A 27,767-nucleotide genomic window follows, 5' to 3' on the forward strand; every position below is an offset into this window, starting at 1 on the left:
CAGATGGCTCGGAGCACTATGGGACTTACTTTCTGAGGTCATCCGTCCCCTAGAACTTAGAACTACTTAAACGCAACTGACCTTCGGACGTCACACACATCCATGCCCGAGACAGGATTCGAACCAGCGACCGTAGCGGTCGCGCGGTCCCAGACTGTAGCGCCTAGAACCGCTCGGCCACTCCGGCTGGCTACAGCTGTCAAACTTACCCGACTTACCCACAGGACAGCTAATTTTATGTTGCGCAGCAGTCTGTGAATTCTGAGTACCAAAGTACGCCGAAAATAATACTCCTGGAAAAGTGGCTACTCTGCTGAATAAACAAGAGACAAAGCTGGGAAAAACCTTAATTTAGTGTTCTCCAACTTCGTATGTGTATATTCGTTATAGCACTGGTATAATGTACCAGCGGCTTCGATCTGAAATTCACAGTGAACTCGCGAACGTAACTTCTGGCTCTCGGCCTGAAACTACCGACATACCAGTTACTTGCACTAGAACACCAGAAGGCACAATAACAATCTCTCACCATTCTGTTCCGTTTGAAACTTTACTTGGCACGCGGGCCTTGGTATGACACACCACCAGTAGAGTTTTATACCCTGGAACTTCTGCAGCAAACACAAAATGGCTAAAATCTTTCCCTATGGCAACCTAATGGTCATCAGCGACGCTTATCATACAACACTAACAGAGCACACAATGGGGCAGTAAAAACAACCAACTCATTTGCTAGCATGGTAGCAAGGGTAATGCGACTGGCATTGACGTCGGCTAAGCCTCTGACTATGTTACAAAGCAAAAACCTGTTGTAATCAACAGACCAACTCACTTCCCACGTGGCTTGACCATTGACAACATTATTTACGCAATATGCGCTCAGACAGAGCTTATTTTGGCATAACTGCCGTGCCGCCTTGAGGTACGTGCGCCCGCTTTGGGCAGCATTCTCCTCGAACAATGGAGCGTTCTCTTGTCTTCTGTTACACCTGGGCGAAATGACGTCTCGTTACCACCTTTAACAGCTGTGTTTGGCTTTGGTATTAGTTCTCAGGCTCTAGTGTTTATGTTACTGTGCAGTCGGCCAGTCCTTCAGAAAAAGGTGTGTCCACTGCTGCCAACTACGCAGTATTTTGTAACCGGCTTCCAGCCTTCCTATTTTCCAGAAGCGGTCGCTACGTCAGCGCCTCGGTGATTGCGTTTCTCGGCCGACACCGCCGTACGCCGAGGAATTAGCGGTGCCCGCTTCCTTATGTACACTCGTGGATTACAATGCACCATCCGCATTAAAACGTTAATACCTCATGAGCCGTTACTCGGAAGACATTGCGGTTTTCACCTCCATTAATCTAACAAAATCCTCTAAGCTACCAGATATGCACTTACTTGGTTATGATTGCATAAATTGTTTTAATTTACCGAATCTTCGTCTAGAAGTATCATCAGCATAGAGTGTGGATCCGTATAACACTTTCACATCTCGTGTGGAATCCAACATTTCGCAATTTCTTGATAAAATTCTGCAAAGTGTCATACTGCAATGTACACATGGTATCACAAATGTGAAGGCGCAGCTATCGTAGACAAAGTAGAAAATATTCTTATAATCGATTGCTCGACATGTACATGTTTACAGTATGAAACCAAAATTCATAACCTGAAAGCCATATCATAGGTTAAGATACATGTTTGATACATGAGATTATTTATGCGACATCTGTGTGTTATATATGATATTCAGTATTCAAAACACTTTCTATGTCTGATTTAATAATTAGTCTTTGAGATATGATCACGCTTCCATATTTGTGTCGAATCCCTAAGGTTGAAAACCATGTACCCAGTACTCACATGGACTGATCGCTACTAATGTCGCATAGGCACTGCCAAAAGTACCATATTTCTTCAGTAAAATGAGACCAAGACGGTATATTAATTTTTGCCAGATATATTGCAAAATTAATGTAATGTGACATCCATCGCATACTTGTAATTGATGTAAAAACTTCACCTGAAAATAACTGAAGAAAAGCTTAGTCTAAGTAAACTAAATAATTTCATGTCGAATGCATCCTCTTAAAATTTCGGTGTTAAACAACAGGAAGCTAACCAGGTGTTCATGGTGTGCTATGCTTGCTTTAAGCACCTACATCCATGCTTCCGGTTTCTCAACCCTTCCCCACTCCTTCTACCCACTGAACACACAGACTGCCTGTTTTGAACTACAAACAAAGGTATCAGGAAAAAGAAAATGACATCTAGTTTAATGTTGTCTTACAAATCATTATTAAATCTGAAATAGCTGAGAGAAGGGTGTCCATCAGAAAGTGAGGCAATGAATCTAACAGTAGATATATTGTTGTTTTATGTTAAAATATAGCGCATCTTTTATATAGAGTAAAAATAAAAATTAAATTTAAAAAAACAGATGAAGCAGAATGTTGCGCGGGAGAGAGTCGTGGATAGATATGGCTATGATATATTGTTGTTTTAGGTTAAAATATAGCGCAGCTTTTATATAAAGTAAAAATAAAAATTAAATTTAAAAAAAAGGGATGAAGCAGAATGTTGCGCGGAAGAGAGTCGTGGATCGATATGACTATGTGTAAAAGCAAGGAAAGGATATGGGGAAGAATCCCAAACCAGAAACATCCATGTGGAAAGTTGCCTGTAAAATGTTAGACACAAAATATCTTCTACCATGAGTAATTTCTTCAATTGCACATCCCTATAGTATGTTTTGTTTTATGGTGGTGATCTGTTTACCGTTGACGAGTCGTTGTTATGATGCATTAGCTGTGCCTTTTTGAGTTTGCAAGCAGTCTGCCTGTTTGGGTTGACAGAGGAATGCTATATTATTTGTACTTAAAATCCCTTGTGGTTGTGTCTAGAAATATGAAATCGGATCAGTAATATCGACGTGAAATCCAACTTGTTGACTTATTGAGTAGCCAGATGGAAAAAATTGTTAACATTCTGGCGTGGAAACACATGGAATATTTATGAGCAGCTTCGATAAATTCCTGTAAATATTGGTATCAGAACTGGAAACTACTTGGCAAATTATTTATTTAGGGTGTGGACAAACATATGGCACTATTGTAGATTATGTTACAAATATACATCGATGTTAGTAAATGAAAACATAAAAATAATACAGCGAAATTATCATACATATACGGTACGGCAATTAAATAGTACAATACTGTAATGGTTCAGTGTTGTTGCCCAAATATGATGTTAATTTACAGTCCCGCGCAATGTGTTAGGGTGGTCTGATGTGTTTTGCGACAACAGCAAGATAAGAAGAACACATTTTCCCGTCTGAGAAAGAAAGTTCTTGCATACCGTGTAGTTTGTGCAGATTTTATTAGATGTCGTCCACGTACATGGAGACAAATAGAAGCTTCGTAGTTTAGTGAATGTGCTTAGATTGCCTTGTTTTTTATGGTGATTCTTGATGGATCCATACAGGCTCCCATTTATGACGTATAGCAAATCCTTCATCTAAACGTCTTCAGCAGTTTTTATTGCTGTTTATCTAGAAATCAGACTGTCAGATGTAGCAGTCGAAACGTAGGAAGAATGGGATGCTGAGGTTTGTTGAGTACATTCTTACATTCATGTAACAAAACTTTGTGCCCTCTGATTAAGATGAACAGATATGGCTTGTAGTTGGAAGTCAGTAAAATGATGTGTTTTGTTGATATCCTTGGATCATAAGTACTTTTGCACTGAGCTGGTGTGGTTGCTGATTAGGCGCAACAGTCTGCTGCACTATACATTAATTCCAATTCAGAGCGGCCTAGCATTGCCACTGTAGATTTTCTGGTGCCACACAACATCTGAAAGTTATTACTCGTGGTGCGACCTATGGTTGTAGTAAGAGTGAAATGTATTTAACTGATCAAGATTTCATCGAGTGCAACAGTCAAATATTTTGAGGTATACTAGTACTTTATAGGATTTCTCTTAAAAGAGATTGGCAGCTGTCAGCTAAGTTGCCTGTTTCTTCTGTGAAATTTCCGTGGATATCAACGGCTAGGCCATTTTCATAAGCGAATTTTCAGCAGCCACCTTGAGGATCTTAAGTGGTGTATATTGAAAAGAATTGGAGCAGGTATCCCTATAATTCTTTTCTTCAGAATTTTTCGGCTACCAAATTTCTTATCTACTTTGAAATATCCATCACATAGCATATCACTTAACAGCTGAGCTATAGTTCTACAGGCAACCATTCGTAGGAGTTTCTCTGGTCATCTCTCGACACGGTATCTTAAACTGCAGTAAATGTGCAAATGGTATGGATGTTTTCAATTCTTCTTGAAAGTTTGCTTCAGTAAATATTGTGAGACTGAAGCTACAGAGTTCCAACCTGCCCGGAAAGCCGCCGAATATATAAAATTGTAATATACGTAATCTCTTCTTGTCGTAAACTTTTAACAGCCTGCTGGAAACAGTGCCTTTCAGATACTCGTTGTATAAGACACGTCCCGGTGATAAATCTCATCAAAACGACAACTCTTTGAATTTATTTACGTTCTCCTGTCATTTGCAATCTAGGCTATTCTTTGCACTGAAAATATAGCTCTAATGTTGCTGGACCGTAGCCATGGAGGGGAAGTATTTATATGTTTGTCTGAATTTGTGAGTACTCTTGCTCACTGAATCGAACACCCTCCAACCTAACACCCTCCTAGGAATTCCTCCACTCACTCATTGTTTGATCTCGCTAATGTAATTGTCTGCGAGGTCAATATTTTATCCTTTCAGAAATCGAAACACGTACTGAACGTCACATCTGACGGACGTTTCAGTTCACTTTATAAGTACCACTCATTGCTAAATATTTCCTAGGCTCCCAAGGAAAACTATAAACTCTTCACTACGCGTCTAAAGAGCATCCAGCAAAACTATTTTCCAGAATTGAGAAAGAAATTCAGTTTCCTTAATCTCAGTTTTAAGAGTACGGTCACACTCATTTCTGCACCAACGAGGTCAGCGAACAAGTAATGCGTAAAGTTATAATCGCAGATATTATCCCCTACCCTAATGCTGACCATCTTCGGCTGTTTTCCGACCAGAGCTCAGGACATAAGTTGCGGTAGTTCTCTGTAACCGGCGATTATATAAGTATTGGAAACATGAAAGCCTTTTACCAAATTTAATTCATGTGAGTGATGCTACTTCCACACATTACCTGTCAAGTCACATTACACGTAATTCGTTTCGTTGTGTCTGACCTGAAAGCATTACAGAGAATTACACGTAATTTTGTGTATGGGCCTTGCTCTCTAGGGGATAAGTTGCACGTAAGAAAGTTAACTTCACTCTGAACAAAAGAGCAAAACAAGCGAGCGATATTCAATATCTCGTGCTATACCGACGAAGTTTCTCAACCGGCGATAAAACTGAATAAAGTAAAAGTCAACCGTTATAGGACGTACACAATGCGTTATAAAATTAACTTTTTGTCTTTCTGTTGAATCTTTATGCACTTGAGAAACTGACAACAGAGGTGATGTTCTTCTTACCATATAATCAGCGGTAAGTTGCTTTCTGCAATTCACGATTACAATAATTTCATTGAAATCGTCCACTAACGAATAACGACCGCTGTCTCACAATACACGCAAGGCACTACAGGACGACATTAAAACAAACTCTGTTCGTCCATCATGGCCAGGGGACATCGGCTGGTAACTACAGCCTCTGTTGGTCCATCATGGCCAGGAAACATCGGCTAGTATCTACTTTTCAGTATCAATAAACTTCACTAACATCCGTGAACCTTAAGATATTTTATTTTTTTCTGAAAGCAACCAGTTTCGGCAATTCATTTTGCTTTATATTCCCAGTGAAATTGTTTCATGTTGTCAGCTGTGATTTTAGAGGACACGCTTTACTTGAGTAGGATTTGCCATTCTTGTTGGTTTGTCTCACTGTTGTAATGCCGACCTGTTAAGTGGTCTTTTTCTTACGATTTTCTGTATAACCTAGGCAACAAGATAGTTGGGAATATTCTTAGTGTTCGCTATGCATACTATTTTCTCTTAATATGTCGACTGCCGCTGGCTTTTGCCTCAAGCTAGTTTTGATGGTGTGACACCCAACTGTCTTATCATCCGTGATATTCCCAAGGTTGTATATAAGTATACTATTGTATTTCAACATTTTATTGCAACAATGTAATTTGAATTAAGATTGGTACTCATCTAATAAAGTTTTATATAATTATATGTATATAAAGCAATGAAGCTCTTGATTGTACACTGTCTAGTACTAATCTTTTCAATGTATTTACATGTTGCCTTATAATTTTTGTGGTGTTAAACAGTTTTATGACTAACAAATATGTACATATGTCTTAGTCTATTGTGCCAGGTGTGCACAGACATTTGGTTTAACCCAACTAACTAATATGAACACATGTTTTAGTCTCTTGTGCTGGATGCACACGAAGATTTGATTTAAAGCCACTACTTTTATTTTTAAGCTTAAGCGATGTTATTATCACTCGTCATTTTCTGTAAGCTTGCCTTGTACACTCTTGTATACTACTTGTATACTCTTTCATTATGCAGGGGTCTGACGATGTCAAAATGAACTGACGAAACTGGTTGCTTCCAGAATAAAATACAATATCTTAAAGTACGAGGCTGTTGGTGCAGTTTATTGACATTGAAAATACATTAAAACATGTGGGTCAGTCCAGGATCGAACTCACAATCATGTCCACTTAGGATGAATAGCAATGTTCCATGTGCAGTGTTCCGTATTCGAATCCCATTTCAAAAAACAGTTTCAGTTTCTAGGGGAGTTTCGAATCGATATGCAATACGCTGCAAAGTAGAAGGATCATCCACGTTTATTAACTGTCCTACAGAGTGGTTATAATTAAACATTGCTGCTTGAGCCAGTCTATATAAAATACTATTTATTTTGCAGGTAACCAACCTTCTAGGAATGATGTTCAGACTGTGTACAGCACGATTTGCGTTGGTAGCAGCTTTAGTGACATGATTTGCTGTTAGACACCAACACTAGTACGACGACGTAGGGTTGAAACACATGCATCCGTGGCATTATAGTTGCAGATATTCAACATGGGTCTGGACAGGGTAAGCAGGGATATACTCGTAAACCTGTATTATCAAAACAACAGCAACAGTACTGTTACTCTTCGAGAGAATGGCCGTATTAAAGGAATACGGAGACGTCCCTTTTCCGCACCAAGATTGAGGAACATGATTCGGAAGCTTGAATTAACTTGTGACTTGGGAATTGCTCCCGGGAGAGGCCGACTTTGCCAATTGCATCACAAACTGTTGAAGATGTTACTTTTCCCATGACTGAGAATGCTGGACGCACCGTACACGAGCTGCGTCACGACAGCTGGACATTCCATGGAGCGCATCCCACCTGAGATGTTTCGCGCAGCAGTGGAGCAATCTCCAGGCTGTTGTGGACACAAATGGTCAGCATTTTTACAGATTCAAATTCAAAGAAATAAATTTGGAGCTATATTAATTAACTCTGATGATATCTAAGGTATATTGCCGATATCATACAACGAAGGTTTTCACGACCAGATGTTTCAGCTGCTGGGAATTCTTCCGGGTTGAACAGCCGTGGTCCATGGAACTCTTGTATCCCTGATGTTTCGTCCAAGGCTACGTTGGACAACTTCGGAGGTGCTCCTGGTTGTGCTGAGTCTTGCCGACTGACGAGTCGGACGTCGAAGAGCGGCCTAAATACCGTCGAATGTGGGCGTGGTCTGGATTTCACGTGACAGCAGAGATAAACCTTGTCAAAGATAAAATACAACTATCGATCATAGTAAGTCAAAGATAAAAATTTCTCATCGATTCTGTACTGCCATTGTCCATATATTTCATGTCTTCTACTTTTGTATTAAAATTATCCCTATATGTATATATTTAGATGGTTTCTCTATAAAGCCGTGAATAATACACTCCTGGAAATTGAAATAAGAACACCGTGAATTCATTGTCCCAGGAAGGGGAAACTTTATTGACACATTCCTGGGGTCAGATACATCACATGATCACACTGACAGAACCACAGGCACATAGACACAGGCAACAGAGCATGCACAATGTCGGCACTAGTACAGTGTATATCCACCTTTCGCAGCAATGCAGGCTGCTATTCTCCCATGGAGACGATCGTAGAGATGCTGGATGTAGTCCTGTGGAACGGCTTGCCATGCCATTTCCACCTGGCGCCTCAGTTGGACCAGCGTTCGTACTGGACGTGCAGACCGCGTGAGACGACGCTTCATCCAGTCCCAAACATGCTCAATGGGGGACAGATCCGCAGATCTTGCTGGCCAGGGTAGTTGACTTACACCTTCTAGAGCACGTTGGGTGGCACGGGATACATGCGGACGTGCATTGTCCTGTTGGAACAGCAAGTTCCCTTGCCGGTCTAGGAATGGTAGAACGATGGGTTCGATGACGGTTTGGATGTACCGTGCACTATTCAGTGTCCCCTCGACGATCACCAGTGGTGTACGGCCAGTGTAGGAGATCGCTCCCCACACCATGATGCCGGGTGTTCGCCCTGTGTGCCTCGGTCGTATGCAGTCCTGATTGTGGCGCTCACCTGCACGGCGCCAAACACGCATACGACCATCATTGGCACCAAGGCAGACGCGACTCTCATCGCTGAAGACGACACGTCTCCATTCGTCCCTCCATTCACGCCTGTCGCGACACCACTGGAGGCGGGCTGCACGATGTTGGGGCGTGAGCGGAAGACGGCCTAACGGTGTGCGGGACCGTAGCCCAGCTTCATGGAGACGGTTGCGAATGGTCCTCGCCGATACCCCAGGAGCAACAGTGTCCCTAATTTGCTGGGAAGTGGCGGTGCGGTCCCCTACGGCACTGCGTAGGATCCTACGGTCTTGGCGTGCATCCGTGCGTCGCTGCGGTCCGGTCCCAGGTCGACGGGCACGTGCACCTTCCGCCGACCACTGGCGACAACATCGATGTACTGTGGAGACCTCACGCCCCACGTGTTGAGCAATTCGGCGGTACGTCCACCCGGCCTCCCGCATGCCCACTATACGCCCTCGCTCAAAGTCCGTCAACTGCACATACGGTTCACGTCCACGCTGTCGCGGCATGCTACCAGTGTTAAAGACTGCGATGGAGCTCCGTATGCCACGGCAAACTGGCTGACACTGACGGCGGCGGTGCACAAATGCTGCGCAGCTAGCGCCATTCGACGGCCAACACCGCGGTTCCTGGTGTGTCCGCTGTGCCGTGCGTGTGATCATTGCTTGTACAGCCCTCTCGCGGTGTCTGGAGCAAGTATGGTGGGTCTGACACACCGGTGTCAATGTGTTCTTTTTTCCATTTCCAGGAGTGTAGTTCGTCATATTACATAAAAATTCAGTTTACCAAAATTTCACTACGTGATCACCCGACTGAAGAGCATGTTCCGCCACGGCTGACTTGTCTGTTTTCCCTAGTCGTCAAAGACTTTTATGTTCCTTCAACCGTGTATTCACACTTCTCTTTGTAGTTCCAATGTAGACCGTACCACACGTACACTGAATCTTCTATGTACTACTTGCAGACAGAGAGTGTAGCGTTGCTCTTGGAGGACGAAAATAAAAAGAATTGTTACTTTTTTTAATGTCGAAAAAGTGAATATTTTGGTGGGCCACTTGGCAACAGAACCAGGGATTGATTACACTAGTATAATAACATACGTTGAGCATTAAATGCCTGAATAAGAGCAGCATATTGATATATATATTTGAGATCGTTCGGAAGAAACATTATCATTTCTGTGCATTTTTATAGTCGCGATGTAGTCATACCCGGATCAACACTAAGGGACCAGAAGATTTATAGACTTTAAAAGAAATGCAACATTGCACAAAAAAGTTGGTTCAGAAATAATAGGTAAACGATAATGTTCCTTCTGCCTCATGCTGCGTTCGGCCCATCAGCGTGATCGTAATTTCTGGTGATGAAGTAACACAAAATAATTATCCTTCAGGTAAATGAGGAGATGGAAATCATCAAGGTTAATTTACTAAAATAAGCACACTTATCTTAACGCACGTTTTTTTAATACTACGTACCTTTTCATAATAAATTACAATTGATGACCATTGTGGTGAAATACTTTACACATAACAATCAAAATGTCTCCTTGATGCTGCCTGTTCGTAATCAGTTACAAGAAAATCATGTTTTCTGATTGGAAAAAATAACAATTAGCATATTCACTCAATATTTTCACAAAAAATATAAAATACAGTTGCGGAACGCAGCAAGTCCGCGTCCGCCTTTCGTAGAATACAAACAATAAAAGGTGGGGCGCCAAAAGCCTCGTTTGTCTTGAAACAACAGAGTTTTTTTTTATACCATTAATCGATTCATGTACATAGAGATTTACAGGCACCGCGCAAGAACGTCAAAGATAAAGAATAATAGACTCTGTCGCTACTATGCGATGGTTCATTTCTTTTACTTTACAATTGTTCGAAAACTTTAGGCCATCAGGCATTTACTATTGAGCGTACATTAATGTTTGTGAGGCGAAAATTACTAATATTACAAAGGAGACGTTTATTCTTAACGGAAAGAACTGCTTGGCCTAGTTTCTTAGTTGGTCTGAGAATCGGCCGAACGGTCTGTTTCCTTAAAATCTTGCCAATTCTATCCGTTACTTTTTTGATGAAGGGTAGAGAAATCGTGTTATTTAATCGCTTTTTCCTATCGTTTTCCTTAGGCATCCTGTTATTCGGTCGCAAAACTTTATTTATTTCCTTACTAGAGTACCCATTCTTCTCAAAAGCCTGCTTTAGATGGTTTTGGAATCCTTATGCAAGTATCTGTCGTTATGAGTAAGCTTCCGAAAAACTTTATGTTTCAAGCTGCCATCAGTCTGCCTCATAAGGAAGACACCCAAAAAGGATATTGCATTGCCTCTCTTCATTTCCATGGTAAACTGAATTTTAAGATTTATACTATTTAAATAACAAAAGAATTCCTCTAAAGCTTTTTTGCCATGTGACCAAACAACAAATGTATCATCCACGTATCGATACTATCGCCATGGTATTTTATTCGCTTTTTCCAGAGCTAATTGCCCGAATTTTTCCATGTAAATATTGGCGATCGTAGGACTCAATGGGTTACCTATGAAACAACATTAACCTGCTCATAAAACTCATCTTCCCACTGGAACTGACTAGAAGTAAGACAGTGTCTGAAAAGAACAGTCAAATCTGCTGAGAAAACATGCGGTAGGTAGACCAAACTTCGTTAAACAGAAACATGGTAAATAAAGGCACTATGTCAAAACCGACAAGAATATCCTCAGGAGCCAAAGTTAGTCCCTGTAGATATGTTTCGAATTTGTGAATAACAGCGCTCTACTGACCTGGACACAATAATAATAATAATAATAATAGTAACTGCCCCGGAAAGTACTTGTGATGTTATTACCGTAGTTAAGGAACACAAGGACTGTTAATTATAGACGGTGGTGGAAACGAGCTGGAAACGACTACTATTGACGTCCATGCAGTGCTGTCGAGATTTGTGAAACTGTGAGACACGCATTAGCAAGTCTGTGTCCGGGATGGCAGCAACACGGATTTTCAATCTGGGATTGCGTACACGGTGTGCTGTTGCTATATCTCATTGGAGATATCAGTACAGCCGTTTGTTTTCTGTCGGTTGACCTACAAATGGATTAAACGGAATCCAGATATCCGATTCAGCTCTTCTTGCATCTAAGTCCTCACAGGGTCGGAATATGTAGTTCATGCTTAATTTTTTTAACAATTTGCTGTAAGTTGAAACTACTGCAACACGACAAACTTCTTTTTATGCTATATAGACTCGAAAAAGGCTTTTCCACGATGCCACGGCATTAGCACCTCTTGGTTACAGCGAGTTCGAGTCCCAGTGTGGAAAACAGTTCTAATTAACAGTGAATAATTAACGTAACTCATACGAGAGTACAAGAATTCCGTCTCCAATAATAATGCTTTCTTGAGACAATCTAGAGTATTTAGTGGCCATTAAATCCGCCGAAGTGCTATTTCTGAATATATTCCCGTATGGAGGACATAGTGATCATCCCTGGGGTTGTGAAACAGCTGAATGGGTCGAAAATAATTAAATCGCCGGGTCCTGATGGGATTCCATTCGGTTTTACAGAGTGTACTCTACTGCATTGGCTCCTTACTTAGCTTGCATTTATCGCGAATCTCTTGCCCAACGTAAAGTCCCGAGCGACTGGAAAAAAGTGCAGGTGACGCCTGTATATAAGAAGGGTAGAAGGACGGATCGTCAAAATTACCGACCAATATCCTTAACATCAGTTTGTTGCAGGATCCTCGAACATATTTTCAGTTCGAATATAATGAATTTCCTTGAGACAGAGAAGTTGCTGTCCATGCATAAGCACGGCTATAGAAAGCGTCGCTCCTGCGAAACGCAACTCGCTCTTTTTTCACATGGTATTTTGCGAACCATGGATGAAGGGTATCAGACGGATGCCATATTCCTTGACTTCCGGAAAGCGTTTGACTCGGTGCCCCACTGCTGACTCCTAACTAAGATACGAGCATATGGGATTGGTTCCCAAGTGTGTGAGTGGCTCGAAGACTTCTTAACTAATAGAACCCAGTACGTTGTCCTCGATGGTGAGGGTTCATCGGAGGTGAGGGTATCATCTGGAGTGCCCCAAGGAAGTGTGGTAGGTCCGCTGTTGTTTTCTATCTACATAAATGATCTTCTGGATAGGGTGGACAGCAATGTGCGGCTGTTTGCTGATGATGCCGTGGTGTATGGGAAGGTGTCGTCCTTGAGTGACTGTAGGAGGATACCAGATGACTTGGACAGAATTTGTGATTGGTGTAAAGAATGGCAGCTAACTCTAAATATAGATAAATGTAAATTAATGCAGATGAATAGGAAAAAGAATCCCGTAATGTTCGAATACTCCATTAGTAGTGTAGCGCTGGACACAGGCACGTCGATTAAGTATTTGGGCGTAACATTGCAGAGCGATATGAAGTGGGACAAGCATGTAATAGCAGTTGTGGGGAAGGCGGATAGCCGTCTTCGGTTCATTGGTAGAATTCCGGGAAGATGTGGTTCATCTGTAAAGGAGACCGCTTATAAAACACTAATACGACCTATTCTTGAGTACTGCTCGAGCGTTTTGGATCCCTATCAGATCGGATTGAGGGAGGACATAGAAGCAATTCAGAGGTGGGCTGCTAGATTTGTTACTGGTAGGTTTGATCATCGCGTGAGTGTTACGGAAATGCTTCAAGAACTCGGGTGGGAGTCTCTGGAGGAAAGGAGGCGTTCTTTTCGTGAATCGCTACTGAGTAAATTTAGAGAACCAGCATTTGAGGCTGACTGCAGTACAAATTTACTGCCACCAACTTATATTTCGTGGAAAGACCACAAAGAGAAGATAGGAGAGATTAGGGCTCGTACAGAGGCACATAGGCAGTCATTTGTCCCTCGTTCTGTATGGGAGTGGATGCTAGTTGTGGTACGAGGTACCCTCCGCCACGCACCATATGGTAGATCGCGGAGTATGTATGTAGATGTAGATGTCAGTGACTTCCCACTATAGCCGGCAGGTGTGGCCGAGCGGTTCTAGGCGCTTCAGTCTAGAACCGCGCAACCGCTACCGTCGCAGGGGACTGATGACCTCTAATGTTAAGTCCCGTAGTGCTCAGAGCCATTTGAACCATTTTTTGGACTTCCCACAACACATGATTGGTGATTGAAAAATTTTCTCTTTGCGGTTGACGCACGTGTTACAGTGAAAGCCGTGGAATATGCAATGAGCTGACAATTGTCATGGGATACCGAGATGCACATATACAGATGGTCGTAGTACGGCTTACTCAAGTTATAAGAGGACAGTGTCTTGAGGGAGCTGTCATTCATGTGAAAAGGTGTCCGACGTGTTTATGACCGTGCGCCAGAAATTACCAGACTTTGAGCGTGGAATGTTAGTTGACGCTAGACGCAACTGAGATGGTTCGGGTAGCAGTAGAGCAATCTCTAGTAGAGTTCCAGGCTGTAGTGGACACTTATGGTCGTGACACTGAGCAAGTTTGTAACCTACAAAGCACACACGGTACGCAATTGACAAAGGTTATACCCTCATGTGGAAATTAAAATGTGTTTCTCCCAAAGGTTTATTCGTTATTTCTCTCCCACATGTTCTTACAAATGTTTCCACGAAGTTTCGTTATCTCACCATCACTCGGTCTTCGTGAAAGCCCTCTCAAATAATGAAAGTTTGGTTATAGTCAACCTGTATTTTGTGAAACATCGAAAATAGGATACGCCAAGAAGACACTCTGTCCTGCCTCTTTTTTTATACTGTTTAAACGGATGACACAAATAGTGTGACGAGACCACGAAAGGCAATGAAAGACGTATTCGCAGCACTTCAGCAGGCTAACAGGAATATGTGATTAAACATCAACCAGCAGAAAATGAAATAAATGGTTACTGGAAAGGCACGCAAGGAGAACATAAAATGTCGGCCTTAATAACGGAGATTGGGGTTAGGAGTGGTAAATACACATTTGCAGTTTAGGTATCTGGGTTCGACAGTCGTCCACTCAAACGGCACTTCCTTTGGAATTAAACAGAGACTAATAGCAGCCAGTGCAGCTTATTTTGCTCTAACAAGACTCCTATTGTCTAGAATTTTGATCCGTGCCACCAAGTTACTCACCTACAAAACACGTATGAAACCTGTGCTCACGTATGCATCAGAAACTTGGACCCCAACAGCAGAAGACAACGAAAAGCTGCACGCATTGGAAAGAAAGTTTCTACAGAGTATCATCGGCTCAATTTGAGAAGGAGGAATGTGGAGGAGAAGATAACATCCCGTGTTGTACAACATTTAAAGAGACTTCCCTGTCACAAAAATAGTGAAATCGTCCAGACTGAGGCGGGCTGGGCATGGAGCACGGAAGAGAGATGCGCAAGTACCGGAAAACGTTCTTAATGGAAATCCTAGAGGACAGAGAAGTCGGGTCGCCGAAATTCAGATAGCAAGATGGAGCCATCAAGGATATCCGGAAAATGGTTCAAGCAACGGACAGAGATAAATGGTGGCAAATTGTTGAAGCGACTAAGGCTCACAACGAGCTATAGAACAATTGTAGTGAAGTATAAAGAAGGGAAGGATGAAACGAAATGAAACTTCACTGGTTGAGACCGTATTTCACTGATCACGAAGCCAAGTCGAATTTACAAAGAACTTGGCAGGTAGAGCCCCACTATCCTAGTTACATACATTGTTTCGGTTGTAAATGATACCATCAAACCGATGAATCTTCTGCTGAGGTAAGCTGGACCACAACGGTTGTAACTGTTCCCTATTATCCTTTATATTGGCACAGGGACGAAGTTGAAATCCGAACTAGATCCTTCATACACGTTCTATCGAGGACAGATTTAGGTATGTTGTGGGGACGAGCATTATCCTGTTGAAAAATGGCGTCATGATTTTGTTGCGTGATAAGTAATACACGATGACGCTGTATATCCGTGACGTACTATTCTGCCATCAATCACTACCAGCGATGAAATGATATCATATCGAATCAGTCCCCACACCACAGCCCCAGGGGTAACGCCAGTGTACCTCTCCAATACATTGGAGCAATGGGACATCGTCCCAGATCGATTCCACTACTCGCCAAAGACGGTCGGCCGGCGTAATGCAGATCCAGGGTTCACCAATGAAAAGAATGCGCTGCCACTCACAAGTAGTCAATGCTTCATAATCACCGCAGAACTCCAAACGCAGTTGTTTACGTTGTGATGTCAGCGTCTGTCAACACATGGGACGACATATGCCCATCTCAGGTGCGACCAGTGGCGCAGGATAACACAAAACGTCGCAAACTCTGTTAACTGTGTAAAGTATGTATGTAGAACTGTAAACGGATCCTAGCCTAGGTTCGACATATGTTACGTACCAATAATAATGGAGATGAAACCCTTGTGTGCAGTTTCTTGTTAAGCCACTTCACAAGGAGAATTATAAATTTAAAAATTACAGGGTCGCCACCAGCCCAAGCCCTTCTTATCAGTTAAGAATAGGCCGAATTATAAGAGTGCAATTTTTATTAAATACACTAACAAGATGAACAGCATTGTATGTCGTAGATCAATGATCTTGTTTAATTAAATTGATTTTTCCTCCCATTTTTATTCATCACAAGCAAGCAGATTAACTTAAAAAAAAAAGAAAAAACAGGGAATAGAAAATTAATTTGAAAACTGGCATCAATGAGTAAGATAATAGACATAGAGTTTATCTTCTACTTAGCACATTTATTTCATTATTGAATTTCATGCGCATCCTATGAATACTCATGACTGGTGCCTGAATGAAAAATTTAACTAAATAATTCGCCAAAAACTGGCAGAATAGCCCAATTAAAAAAGGAAAAACAGCTAAACGGAAGTGGAATACAGTAATTCAATCATTCCATCCACATACCCACGACAGAAATAGTTCAGGGAGATACCTATCACCATTAGGCTCCTGCACTAGCTTGGAAGGAGGTTTATCCGATTCGCAGGGTTTGTATAGTAGATATACGACTTGGAATCTGCGCCTGCCGTTTACGATCGTCCGAACTTCAGCACGTGGTAAACTTGATTACTAGTTAACTGTTCAGAAATTAGACATTAAACCAGGCACAAATGTAAGAAATTTTAATGGTACAATAGCAGAGCGATTTTGCCGTTACGAAATAATATTACCTCGGCAAGGCAGAAGCCCTCTCTAGGAGCTACGAACTGTGCTAACTAACCGCTAGCTGCAGAGTGTCATTTCTCCACCGAGCTTCGCATAACTACCGGTGCAACGGAGGCTACATGAGGGGTAGGCTTCCGCCACCAACCTGACAGACAAACCAACCTCATACTAAAAGGAGTAAACCTCTCTGTCCAGGTACTGGGATCCTATGTTGGTCATCTTGTGCTACCCTCCAAACGAGATGCAAACATCACCTGCTCCTAGCAGGCGACAACCAACTCAGCGTCCCCCACAAAAGAAACAAGAAACCACTCGTAAAAACACTCATTCAGTCACATTCACGTATACATAAGTTAGGGTGAAGGAAAAAAACGTAATAAAGACAGGTCATGATTTCCTACTGAACACTAAAAAAATCTAACATACTATCATTTAATAAGCCTTAGTTTGTTTGTTCAGTCTTCTGGGAGAGTTAATAAATTAAACCGGAATCAGGCGGTGGGCAGACTAGGATGCACAGAATCCAATGACACAAGAGTCTTATGGAACGACTCCACAGAGACGTTTCGCCTGTTCTCGGATGGAAAGTGCATGTGTGAAAGGATTACGACGTGTTGGTTCACAAAACAGCGATCCTCCCTTTTGGTAGTCAGAAGCGATCGATCGGTACCTATACGGCAAGTATACCTGCTTCACGTTCCCCATCGGACCGCTGCCACATCGAAATGCCCCACAAATTTGGATACTCCGTGATTAAACCAGCAGCCCAGATGAAGTCCCACAATGGACCCCTCTCAAAAACGGTCATTTGCTAATAATGCTATCTTGCTCGAGTATGCGTTATCTGTGCAGCCTTCTCCCCAGTAGCCGGCTCAGTTGTCACTGTGAATTGTAACTATACAATCTTTTACACACTCGCCGATGGTGTTTACTTTTACGGAGTTACACTGACATCTGACCACATATTCAGTGTTCATCACTCTTTGGGTCATGAGGTGTACATCCATAAATTAACTCCGTGTCTTTATTTCGGAACGAGCATATCCCTATAACATATGAGCCTGATTCAACATAACAGATCTCATGGGTGTATAAGTACCCTTTAGGAATTAAACTGTATCTCTTGATACATGATCGAAATTTTGAAATTTCGGTAGATGTAGGAAGCTGTGCACTTGGAAGTACGCTTTAAAGACGGAGGCGTTGACGGATGTATGGTCGGCCATTGAAGTGCAAACTTATTGTTTTTGCTATCATGGATAATGTCTTCAGTCGCGATTCATAGCCAAATAGGTGAGTTATAAGGATCGCCACGCGGGATCGGCCGAGCGGTCTAAGGCGCTGCAGTCATGGACTGTGCGGCTGGTCCCGGCGGAGGTTCGAGTCCTCCCTCGGGCATGGGTGTGTGTGTTTGTCCTTAGGATAATTTAGGTTAAGTGTGTGTAAGCTTAGGGACTGATGACCTTAGCAGTTTTAAGTCCCACAACATTTCACACACATTTGAACATTTTTATAAGGATCGTGTGTTATGTCACGAACAGAAATCTGCTTTTCGTACTGAAATATTGATATAAACAGGAGATGAGTGAGACTAGCAAAATTCATTATGGCGAGCAAATCGGGAAGCCGACTGTCGCATTCGAATCGATTTTCATCTGTTCCACGTGGATGTTCAGGAGGCTGATTAACGGTCTCGCAGACTGGGAATCTAAATTCGTGTATGCTGCTACGACACATTGTCCTACCACCGAAAGAAATGCTGAGACAACCATATTGCCAGTTTTGAAATGTAATGTGTATCAAAGCCTCAAGATAAGTGTCTGTGTAGGCTATATTTCATTCTAAAAGTCTCCTCCGAAGTATCTCCTCAATGTCATCCCAGTTTCAAATTCTTGGCATGAGAAGACATCCAAAACTACTTACTTACATATCCATGATCTCGAGTACAATTTCAACACTTCTCCCAACAAGGTTCGTACATGCAAGGTCGTGAATGTGGCAAAGCTATCTGCCTGTATACCATGCAGAATACAAAAAGAGTATTTAGTAATTTTGTAACACATATACTCACAGACCTGAGATGTCACCTCAGATTCTTATTAATACGTAGATGTTTAATAACATTTATATTAAATCAATAACTACATTTACCTCTGAGCCCAGTACTCCTTCGGTGCAGTTGGTCAATACTAAAAGCGCCAAAACGAAAGAGATTTATCCGGAAAGGTATTACGCTCGCCTTTGGATCACGTGAAAGGCCCATATTTTGTTATTCAGTTGCTATCAACCCTTGCTGACTGTTCATGTACAGTGTGCGATGCACATGGACGCCCAAGCGAAGCAACACTATTTCCGTGAAGGCCACATGTTTGCAGTAAAGAGAACGACGATAACACACGATGTGGAGGCATGCACATTATCGCTGATGAAATTAACGTTTGGGGTGAATTATCGAAGGTACAAGGAAGATCCGACGATCGCAAGTAAAATGATCGAATATTCATAATTAACGGTATTCCTGACGGCGCAATCGGTACAACTTTCCCATATTAACGGTTGTTTCTGACAAAAATAATAATTTATGACTCAAAACGGATAACTGTGTGTTTCCTCTTTCACTAAATCGTTTTCCCCACAAAACGTTGCCATGGTAGTAGCAAATCACACAACCGGGTATTGTCGCCATCTTGAAGGTAAAACAAAGCACATTATTGTCATCAGTGATTTGAAACACAGAAGACAGATCACGCTACGACTTTTACGTGAAGGTTATAGGAATCAGTGCTCTAATGTAAATACTGCATGTCGCAGACCTTTTCAGTACTATTTCCTTTTGCGGTAAGATTAGTTCCCACAAAAATCAAAATCGTTGCAGAAATAAAAGAAAAATTAGAAATTTTGAACGTCATAAGCATTACTAGGGAAATCTTATATGATAGAGTAATATTTGAAACTGCTTTAATTAATTACGCTACAACATTCAGTTAACTATACAAAAAAATTCATGCAATAAACACATACATACCCACTGCGGAAATTAACTACACAGCAGTTGTATTAAACTAAATTGATAATTGGTAGCGCAAGCCCCACAGATTGGGTGTTGGTCTATATAGTTTTTGCATAAAAGTGTACTAGTATCCAAAATCCCGTCGAACTTACACAGCTTTCCTTGAAACTTCGTAACAATAACGAAAGTTGTTCCGCTGAGCAGAATGAATTCGTTCAGTTTCTATGTTTGTGTGCGACACAGCCGAGTTGGTGCGTCCTCAGAAATTCGCTGCTCTGCAACGATACACAGTTTCTCATTTCCCCCGCTGCGGCGCTGCGGAGCAACTGCGCCCGGCGCTCCGCCTCGTCCTTATGTTAATTCCGACTAATCAGATTAGAAGTTGACGGACTTATTTCGCTGTACAGGCCGCGCATGCGCGCATTCCGCCGCCAAGTTACTCTTCGTCACTCGGCTCAAAGACGTGACGCCGGAATACTGAGTTTAGGACCGAGAGCTCCCGGATTAACTGGGCCGGGCCCTTGCAGCGTCGGACTCTTCCCAAGTCACAACGAAGCTGCCGTCTTCCCGACGCCACCATCTCTTTGTCACTCAAACTTCACCCTTGTTTATTCACACAGATTCTCCTTAAAAACATGTGTACTTTACACTCAGTATCAACCGAACTCGTTGATGCTTTTTCAGCAGTCTTCCTCATCCTCTTAAATCCCTTGTATATGTATTGCATGATTTCTGATGTGGAAGTTCAATTCACTGTTGATTGATACTGTGGGAGTTGATCACTGTAAAAATTCTCATACAAGTAGCCTCAGTGGATAAATTTCTTTCACTTCACCTCAATGGTCACAAATTTATTTGTCACCAAACTACCAGTTTCGGTCTATAATGACCATCTTCAGATCTGTTTTATAAAAATATGTTCTAATATACTGGAGCCATAGTGGCATTGTCAAATGCTGTTAGGAACTGTTTTCATTAAACAGATGTGAAGATGGTTATTATAGGCCGAAACCGGTAGTCTGATTTGTGACAATTCACGTGAAGTAAATACTATACTAGGGAAACTGTTCAATTTTAAGTATTTCTGTACACCATTCTCGTTATTAAGTTGCTTGTATGACCTGTAAAACTGCTATCGCATCAGTTCTTCAGCATCGTAGAGGCTTTCATTTTATCTCTTTCCACTTGTGCACTATCTCCTCTTTATTTAGCTTTGGAATTCGTCATCCACTCGTAATATTGCTGACATATTCGCTTGTAGTTTTACAGAACGTTGTTTTAACCTTTCTATACGTCACATTAGTCCTTCCCACGATTTCTTCGCGTTTTTCCCATGGCCAATTAAATATCCCTGTCTTCGCTGAATTTTCTGTTAGTTTCATTTCTTAGTGATTCACATTGCTGTATTCCTCTTTCCTAATAAAATTTGTACTTACTTCTTTCATCAAGTTATTGGGGGTGAAGCTGATTCGCGCACGTGGTGCCCCTGCATAGCTACTTGGAATAGATTTTCCAGTACTGAACCGAGCATCAGCATTCCAGAACTACAAGCAGATGATGCCATCTGTTGTACATAGGCCGTTCATAAGGCCGAAGTTATCTATACTGACTTTTAATGTAGAGGGACTGTCATCTCCCAAACAAGAGCTTTTGGGTGAACTCTGCCAAACTAACTGCTCCGATGTTCTCTGCCCACAAGAAACCCTCAGAAATGATTAAATGTGTTGCCCCAAAATACCTGGAATGAGAATAGTTGCTGAAAGGCTTCATAAAAAATATGGAAGTGCCTTATTTGTACGACCCGACCTCCACATTATGTCTGCATCCATCTCTGAACACACACAATGATACTGAAATACTCACAGTAGAACCTGATAGCTGCATCGTATCTTCTATCTACAGACCACCTAGTGCGAAGTTCTCTTTTGTAACTGTTGAGAACTTCAACAAATACCAAACCAAGTTTGTACTCGCAGACTTCAACAGCCACAGTACAGTTTGGGGCTACTCGCAAGATGATGACAACGGGGAAGAGGTGCTGAAATGGTCTGACACCTCCCAACTAACTCTTAATCCACGATAGTAAACTCCCCACATCTTCCAGCAGTGGACGTTGGAAACGTGGATCTAACCCAGATCTAATCTTCGCAAGTGATCACATAGCCAACAGTGTGATAAGACAGTTTGTCACCCTGTACCCAATTCTATACACCGCCCTGTGATGTGCCAAGTCAAAGCAGTATTCCAACCGAGAACCATTCCATTCCACAGAAAATACAATTTCAGTAAGGCTAACTGGGAGCTTTCTAGTGCCAACCTGGATAAAATTGTAACTGATCTCAAGACAACACCAGGAAACCACAATAAGTTTGTGGATGGAGTGAAGGAGGTATCACGGTCATCTATGCCACGGGGCTGTAGAACATAACATCTCTATGGATTAACAACCAAGTCGGCAGCCCTAATTAATAAATAAGTACCTGTCGCTGTTTGAACAAGATCCGTTCAATAAGCAAACCATCTTGGCTGGTCAAGAATTAATGTCTTATAGCAGAAAACGAAAGAGACAAATGGATTAAACTTGTGGAGGAAACAGATATTTCAATTAGTAGGCAGAAGCCCTGGAAACTGCTGAGAACACTAAATAACTATCCTACCAAACATTCCAATCATGCTACCATCATTCCAAATGAAACTGATACACAGATTCTTGAGAATGCTAAACCAAGATCCCCTACCAAAAATCGGACTTGAAATTAGAGTCTAAGGGACAATCTCTGAATAATATCCTGACTAGACCATTGAACCAAGGTGAATTACAGGGAGCCATGCAGAAATGCAAAAATGGCGAGGAAGCAGGATTAGACGACATTTCAGTAGAGCAAATTAAACATTTTGGCACCGCAACCAAAGACTGGCTCTTAAACCTGTATAACCACTGTCTGTCTTTTTCCAAGATCCCGAAACTATAGCGCAAGGCACTCGTGATTGCGATACTAAGACCTGGAAAGTCACCAACGGATCCGAAGATCTTCGGGCCAATATCTCTGCTCTGTCATCTCTATAAGATCCTAGAGAGAATGATTCTTCAGCCCTTAACTGCGGTGGTTCACCCACTTCTAATCTCACAGCAAGCTGTCTTTAGACCAAACAAGAATTGCACCTCAGAAATCCTTTATCTTTCTCAGTTCACTGAATATGGCTTTGAGCAGAGAAAAATAACAGGTGTAGCTTTTGTTGACCTTTCGGTGGCCTTTGACACCGTAAACCACAGAGTGTTACTGCACAGAATCTACAACCTGACTAACGACTGCGCGCTGACGAGGGTAATTGCAACACTCCTAAAGAATCGACGTTGATTCATGGACTTCCAAGGAAAACACAGCCGATGGAGAACTCAAAAGAACGGTCTTCCTCAAAGAAGTGTACTGTCAAATGGCTCTGAGCACTATGCGACTTAACTTCTGAGGTCATCAGTCGCCTAGAACTTAGAACTAATTAAACCTAACTAACCTAAAGACATCACACACATCCATGACCGAGGCAGGATTCAAACCTGCGACCGTAGCGGTCGCTCGGTTCCAGACTGTAGCGCCTAGAACCGCACGGCCACTCCGGCCGGCAAGTGTACTGTCACCTATTTTATTTAGTGTGTACACTAACGATCAACCACAGCCTCAAGGATGCAAAAGCTTCGTATATACTGATGACCTTGTTCTTGTTTCCCAGGGCAATCGGTACGAAGATGTAGAGATAATGCTTACGCACGGTCTACAACAGCTTGGTACGTAATATGAAAAGAATCAGCTCGCACCCAATCCTAAGAAAACGCAAGTGTGTTCATTCCATCTGAAACACAAACAAGCTGACAGGAAACTTGAAATATTCTAGAATGAAGTTGCTCTAGAATATTGTTCCCACCTCAGGTATTTGGGTGTGACTCTAGACCGTACACTGACCTACAAAGGAACATTGAAGCTGAAGCAGAAAGAATCCTCCAGAAACTGCCTTCTCCGGAAACTGGCGGGATCGAATTGGAATACACATACACAAACATTAAGAACAGCAGCACTTCCCTTATGCTATTCTGCAGGAGAGTATGCTAGCCCAGTGTGGTACAATTCAGTACATGCAAAGCACGTTGATGTAGCCTTATGTGACAGCTGTATGATTGTTACAGGCTGCCTAAGGCCTACCCCCATGGACAAAGTTTAATGTCTCGCTGGGATTGCTTCTTGTGACATCAGAGAGAGTTCTCCGCTAACATCGAGAGGCATAAATCAAATACAGTGACCTCACATCCACTTTTTGGACATCAACCTGCCAACACAAGACTGAAGTCCAGGAAGAGTTTCCTAACAACTTCACAGCCCGTAGAAGGATCAGCTGCGGCTACCCGACTCACCAAGTGGAAAGAAAGATGCCAACACCTGTAAAACTGGATGACACCACAAGAATCCCTGCTGCCTGGAGACATGGAGAAGTGGGTCATCTGGAAGTCCTTGGACAGACTACGGACTGAAGTCGCAAGATCGAGGGACAATCTCCTTAAATGGAACTTCCAACTGCCAACTGCCAACACAACACTGTGTCAATGCAGTGTACTACAGACAACCCGGCATCTCTTCAAATGAAACTCATGCCCAACCAGTTGTAGCATGAAGGCATTAACGTGTGCAGCACCCAATGATATCAAAGTTGCCCAATTCTGGGTGAATACCGTATAGTTTTCTTTGTATGAATTGTATGTTTGTTCATTTTAGTGTACCTCTGACACGAATAAAGAAAAGATCAAGTAACTGAAGTACTTCTTCTGTTAAACAAGGTTCCCTCGCAATTACCTTTCTTGCATCTGCTTTTGTCCGTCATACTCTTGTGACTGCATTTCTTAGAGATGCCTGTTGTGGTATGTATTATAGCCATACCTACAGCCTTAGAGAACTTCAATGTTACCTCATCCTTCCTCATTACTTCAGAATTCCATCTCTTCTGAACTATACTCTTAAACTTCAGACTGCTCTTAGGTTTCTGAATCGTAAAAGGCAAATCCATAGAAAGATTCACAAGCTGCAGCTATTTTTAATTTACAGTGGTCTACAGGGTTTCCTAGTCTGAAGCTCTTATAATCTCTCAGAAATCACTGTTTCATTGATAGACAGCACTTCTGAGATAGGGTATCCAATCTGGGTTGTTGGAATAGGGACAGTTATAAATAACTAACAAAACGGCATCCCCAATGCAATATATCTGAAAACAATTTTGGTATATTTTCTGGGAAACTCTGTCAGAGAAAATAAGTGGACTGAGGCAAACAAATGAAGCCACCGCATAAGACAATGCCTCGATGATAGTGGTAACTGGAATCTCGGTGGCCTAGTTGTGAGAAATTAATCGAAGTTTTATAACCTGTTTAAATTTGTGTTCACGAAACAAATTGGAAATTCTTTTCACAGAACATTGTATACAGTCCTCAAAAGGTAACTGCCATAGACTTGGAAGTCTGCTATTACAAGACATTACTGTGCAACTGCCAGCTATAACAAAACATTAGAGTGCAACTGAAATATTTGCCTTAAAATGATAATGAGGGTTTCATGTCGACGCAAGACAGAGCTTTCTTAAGCATATGGAAATCTTACCCCAGCACTTTTGAGCAAAACTGCAAATATTGTTCACAAGTCGCCTACCTCTAGACGACATTAAATCATAAAAAGATGCATTCGGATATCTGCTGCATTTTGTTTGTATTCGCCCACAAGTTTGCTATAGGTGGAACTTAGTGTATAGAACACAGAGCAAACTTCATTCCACTTGGTTTATATGGAAGATCGTTGGAGGCACGCGATCTCCTCCTGCATGTATTGTGGGTATGATGGAATTTCCAAGTTATTACTGGAGACTGAATGGCTTTCGTTGGTCTTTAATCGACACTGCTGGATCGTTACTCTCTGCTTTTCTGAAGTAATAGCGAAGCGGTTAAAACCTTTTTTTATCCCTGCGAAATGGCACGTGTTAAAATTTTGCGACCCAGTTTAACGAGAATTCTGTACTCTAACGTACATATCGCAAAAGCAAGCGGAAAGAGGTGTCTCAACTTGATACGGATTCAATACATCGTTTCACATGTAACTGGTAGTTCTATTTCGAGTAGAATTCATATCTTTGATTCCGTTCCTGCTCGCAGAGGGTAAAAGAGAAGAGTACCAAGCAGCATCAAGCCAATGATAGCGCTGCTCTTTTGCTAGCTGACAACCTTATTTCCGAAACACCTCTTTCTGTCTTCACCCTTGTAATTTTGCTTGGCAACAACAAATTCACACCGTATGGTTCAGCTTTTAACTGAGTATTAATGGACACAGTGAGGATATGAAACTTCGATAACAAACATCTTGTCAAATATTTTGCCTTGACATTTATGACAGCGGAATTTATTCTGATTCCAGTTTCTGTGTATCCAGATTTTGTGTTAAAATGTTGGCTATTGCCATATTAATAATGGAAATAAGCATCCTGAATAAGTCTGTGATAAATTTGGATACTTTTTAATGAATAATCTAACTCACTTAAGATTTCTCTTCATTTACAATGTCGTTTCGGCTACTGTCACCATCATAACAAATGGTTAAAACAATATTTGGCTTCAGCTTTAGTAAAATGTGTGGTACGTTGGCAGTTGACGCCCTGTATATGTATATGACGGTGGTGATAATGATTATGGAAGTAGCCTAAACGCCATAAATCAACATACTAAGCGGTTTTGACAGATTTATACAAAAACATTTGTCACTGCTACGTACTGACATAATTAATCAAGAAACATTCACTGACTGAAACCCATAAGTAATTAGATTCCACGTTTTCTATTCCTCTATGGGCAGGAAGGACTCTAAAACAGTTAAGTGAACATCATATTTACTTCCATCCGTATTCTTTCCGGTTTACCCTCTTCTGCTTTCAGTTTTGTCAGGCTCATCTTGTATTTATCTTTTACTGGACGAGGTGACGCAGTGACAAGGCAGTTAGCCTGCATACAGAAGGTTGAAGCTTCATATTCCGTAACTGTCTACGAGACTTTTGTTTTTCATGAGCTCCGTACTTCGTTTACATTAAATGTTGGAGCTGTTGATTTCCTTAGAGAGCGGGGCCCGTTTCCTTCCCGCCCGTCCCCTGTCTGTGTTTTACATCACGTAAAATACAAATACTGTAAAACATCAAGCCTGTTTGTTCCCGGCCTATTTGATGATGTGAAAAGGCGCTTCGAAGCAAAGAACTTTAAGCATCCGAATACTTGTTTCGAAGCATAGTATGTATTTTCGATCCTGCTTTGCGTTCCTAGGCAAATTTCGCTGTCAGAAATCAAAATACTCACAGCTTACTCTTTACGTTACGTGATAATAATTTTAGCTTATCGCAAGTGGATGAAGGCGAATAAGTTTTGTTTTGCTGGGACAACATATCCTATGGAATTACATGAAGTACAGTGTAGAAATTTTGCCGGCCGAAGTGGCCGTGCGGTTAAAGGCGCTGCAGTCTGGAACCGCAAGACCGCTACGGTCGCAGGTTCGAATCCTGCCTCGGGCATGGATGTTTGTGATGTCCTTAGGTTAGTTAGGTTTAACTAGTTCTAAGTTCTAGGGGACTAATGACCTCAGCAGTTGAGTCCCATAGTGCTCAGAGCCATTTGAACCATTTGTAGAAATTTTAGCTTCCGAAACATCAAATAGTGTATTCGTTTGCCAGCGAACTCCTTCAGCTGCACACATGAAGTCAGGAATCGTTTTAACCACTTACATTTTTTACCACTTACATTTTTCATTCGGGTTTTCGATCGGTGCTGGCGAAGTTAGAAAAATGTTTTATAACTCTGTATATTTTTTGTTTTATTCCGAATCGTCAGTCAATTTTATCTATCAGTTTTGGCCACCATTGTTGTTGTTGTGGT

Source organism: Schistocerca serialis, chromosome 1, assembly GCF_023864345.2.
Source record: "Schistocerca serialis cubense isolate TAMUIC-IGC-003099 chromosome 1, iqSchSeri2.2, whole genome shotgun sequence".
Lineage (NCBI taxonomy): Eukaryota > Metazoa > Arthropoda > Insecta > Orthoptera > Acrididae > Schistocerca > Schistocerca serialis.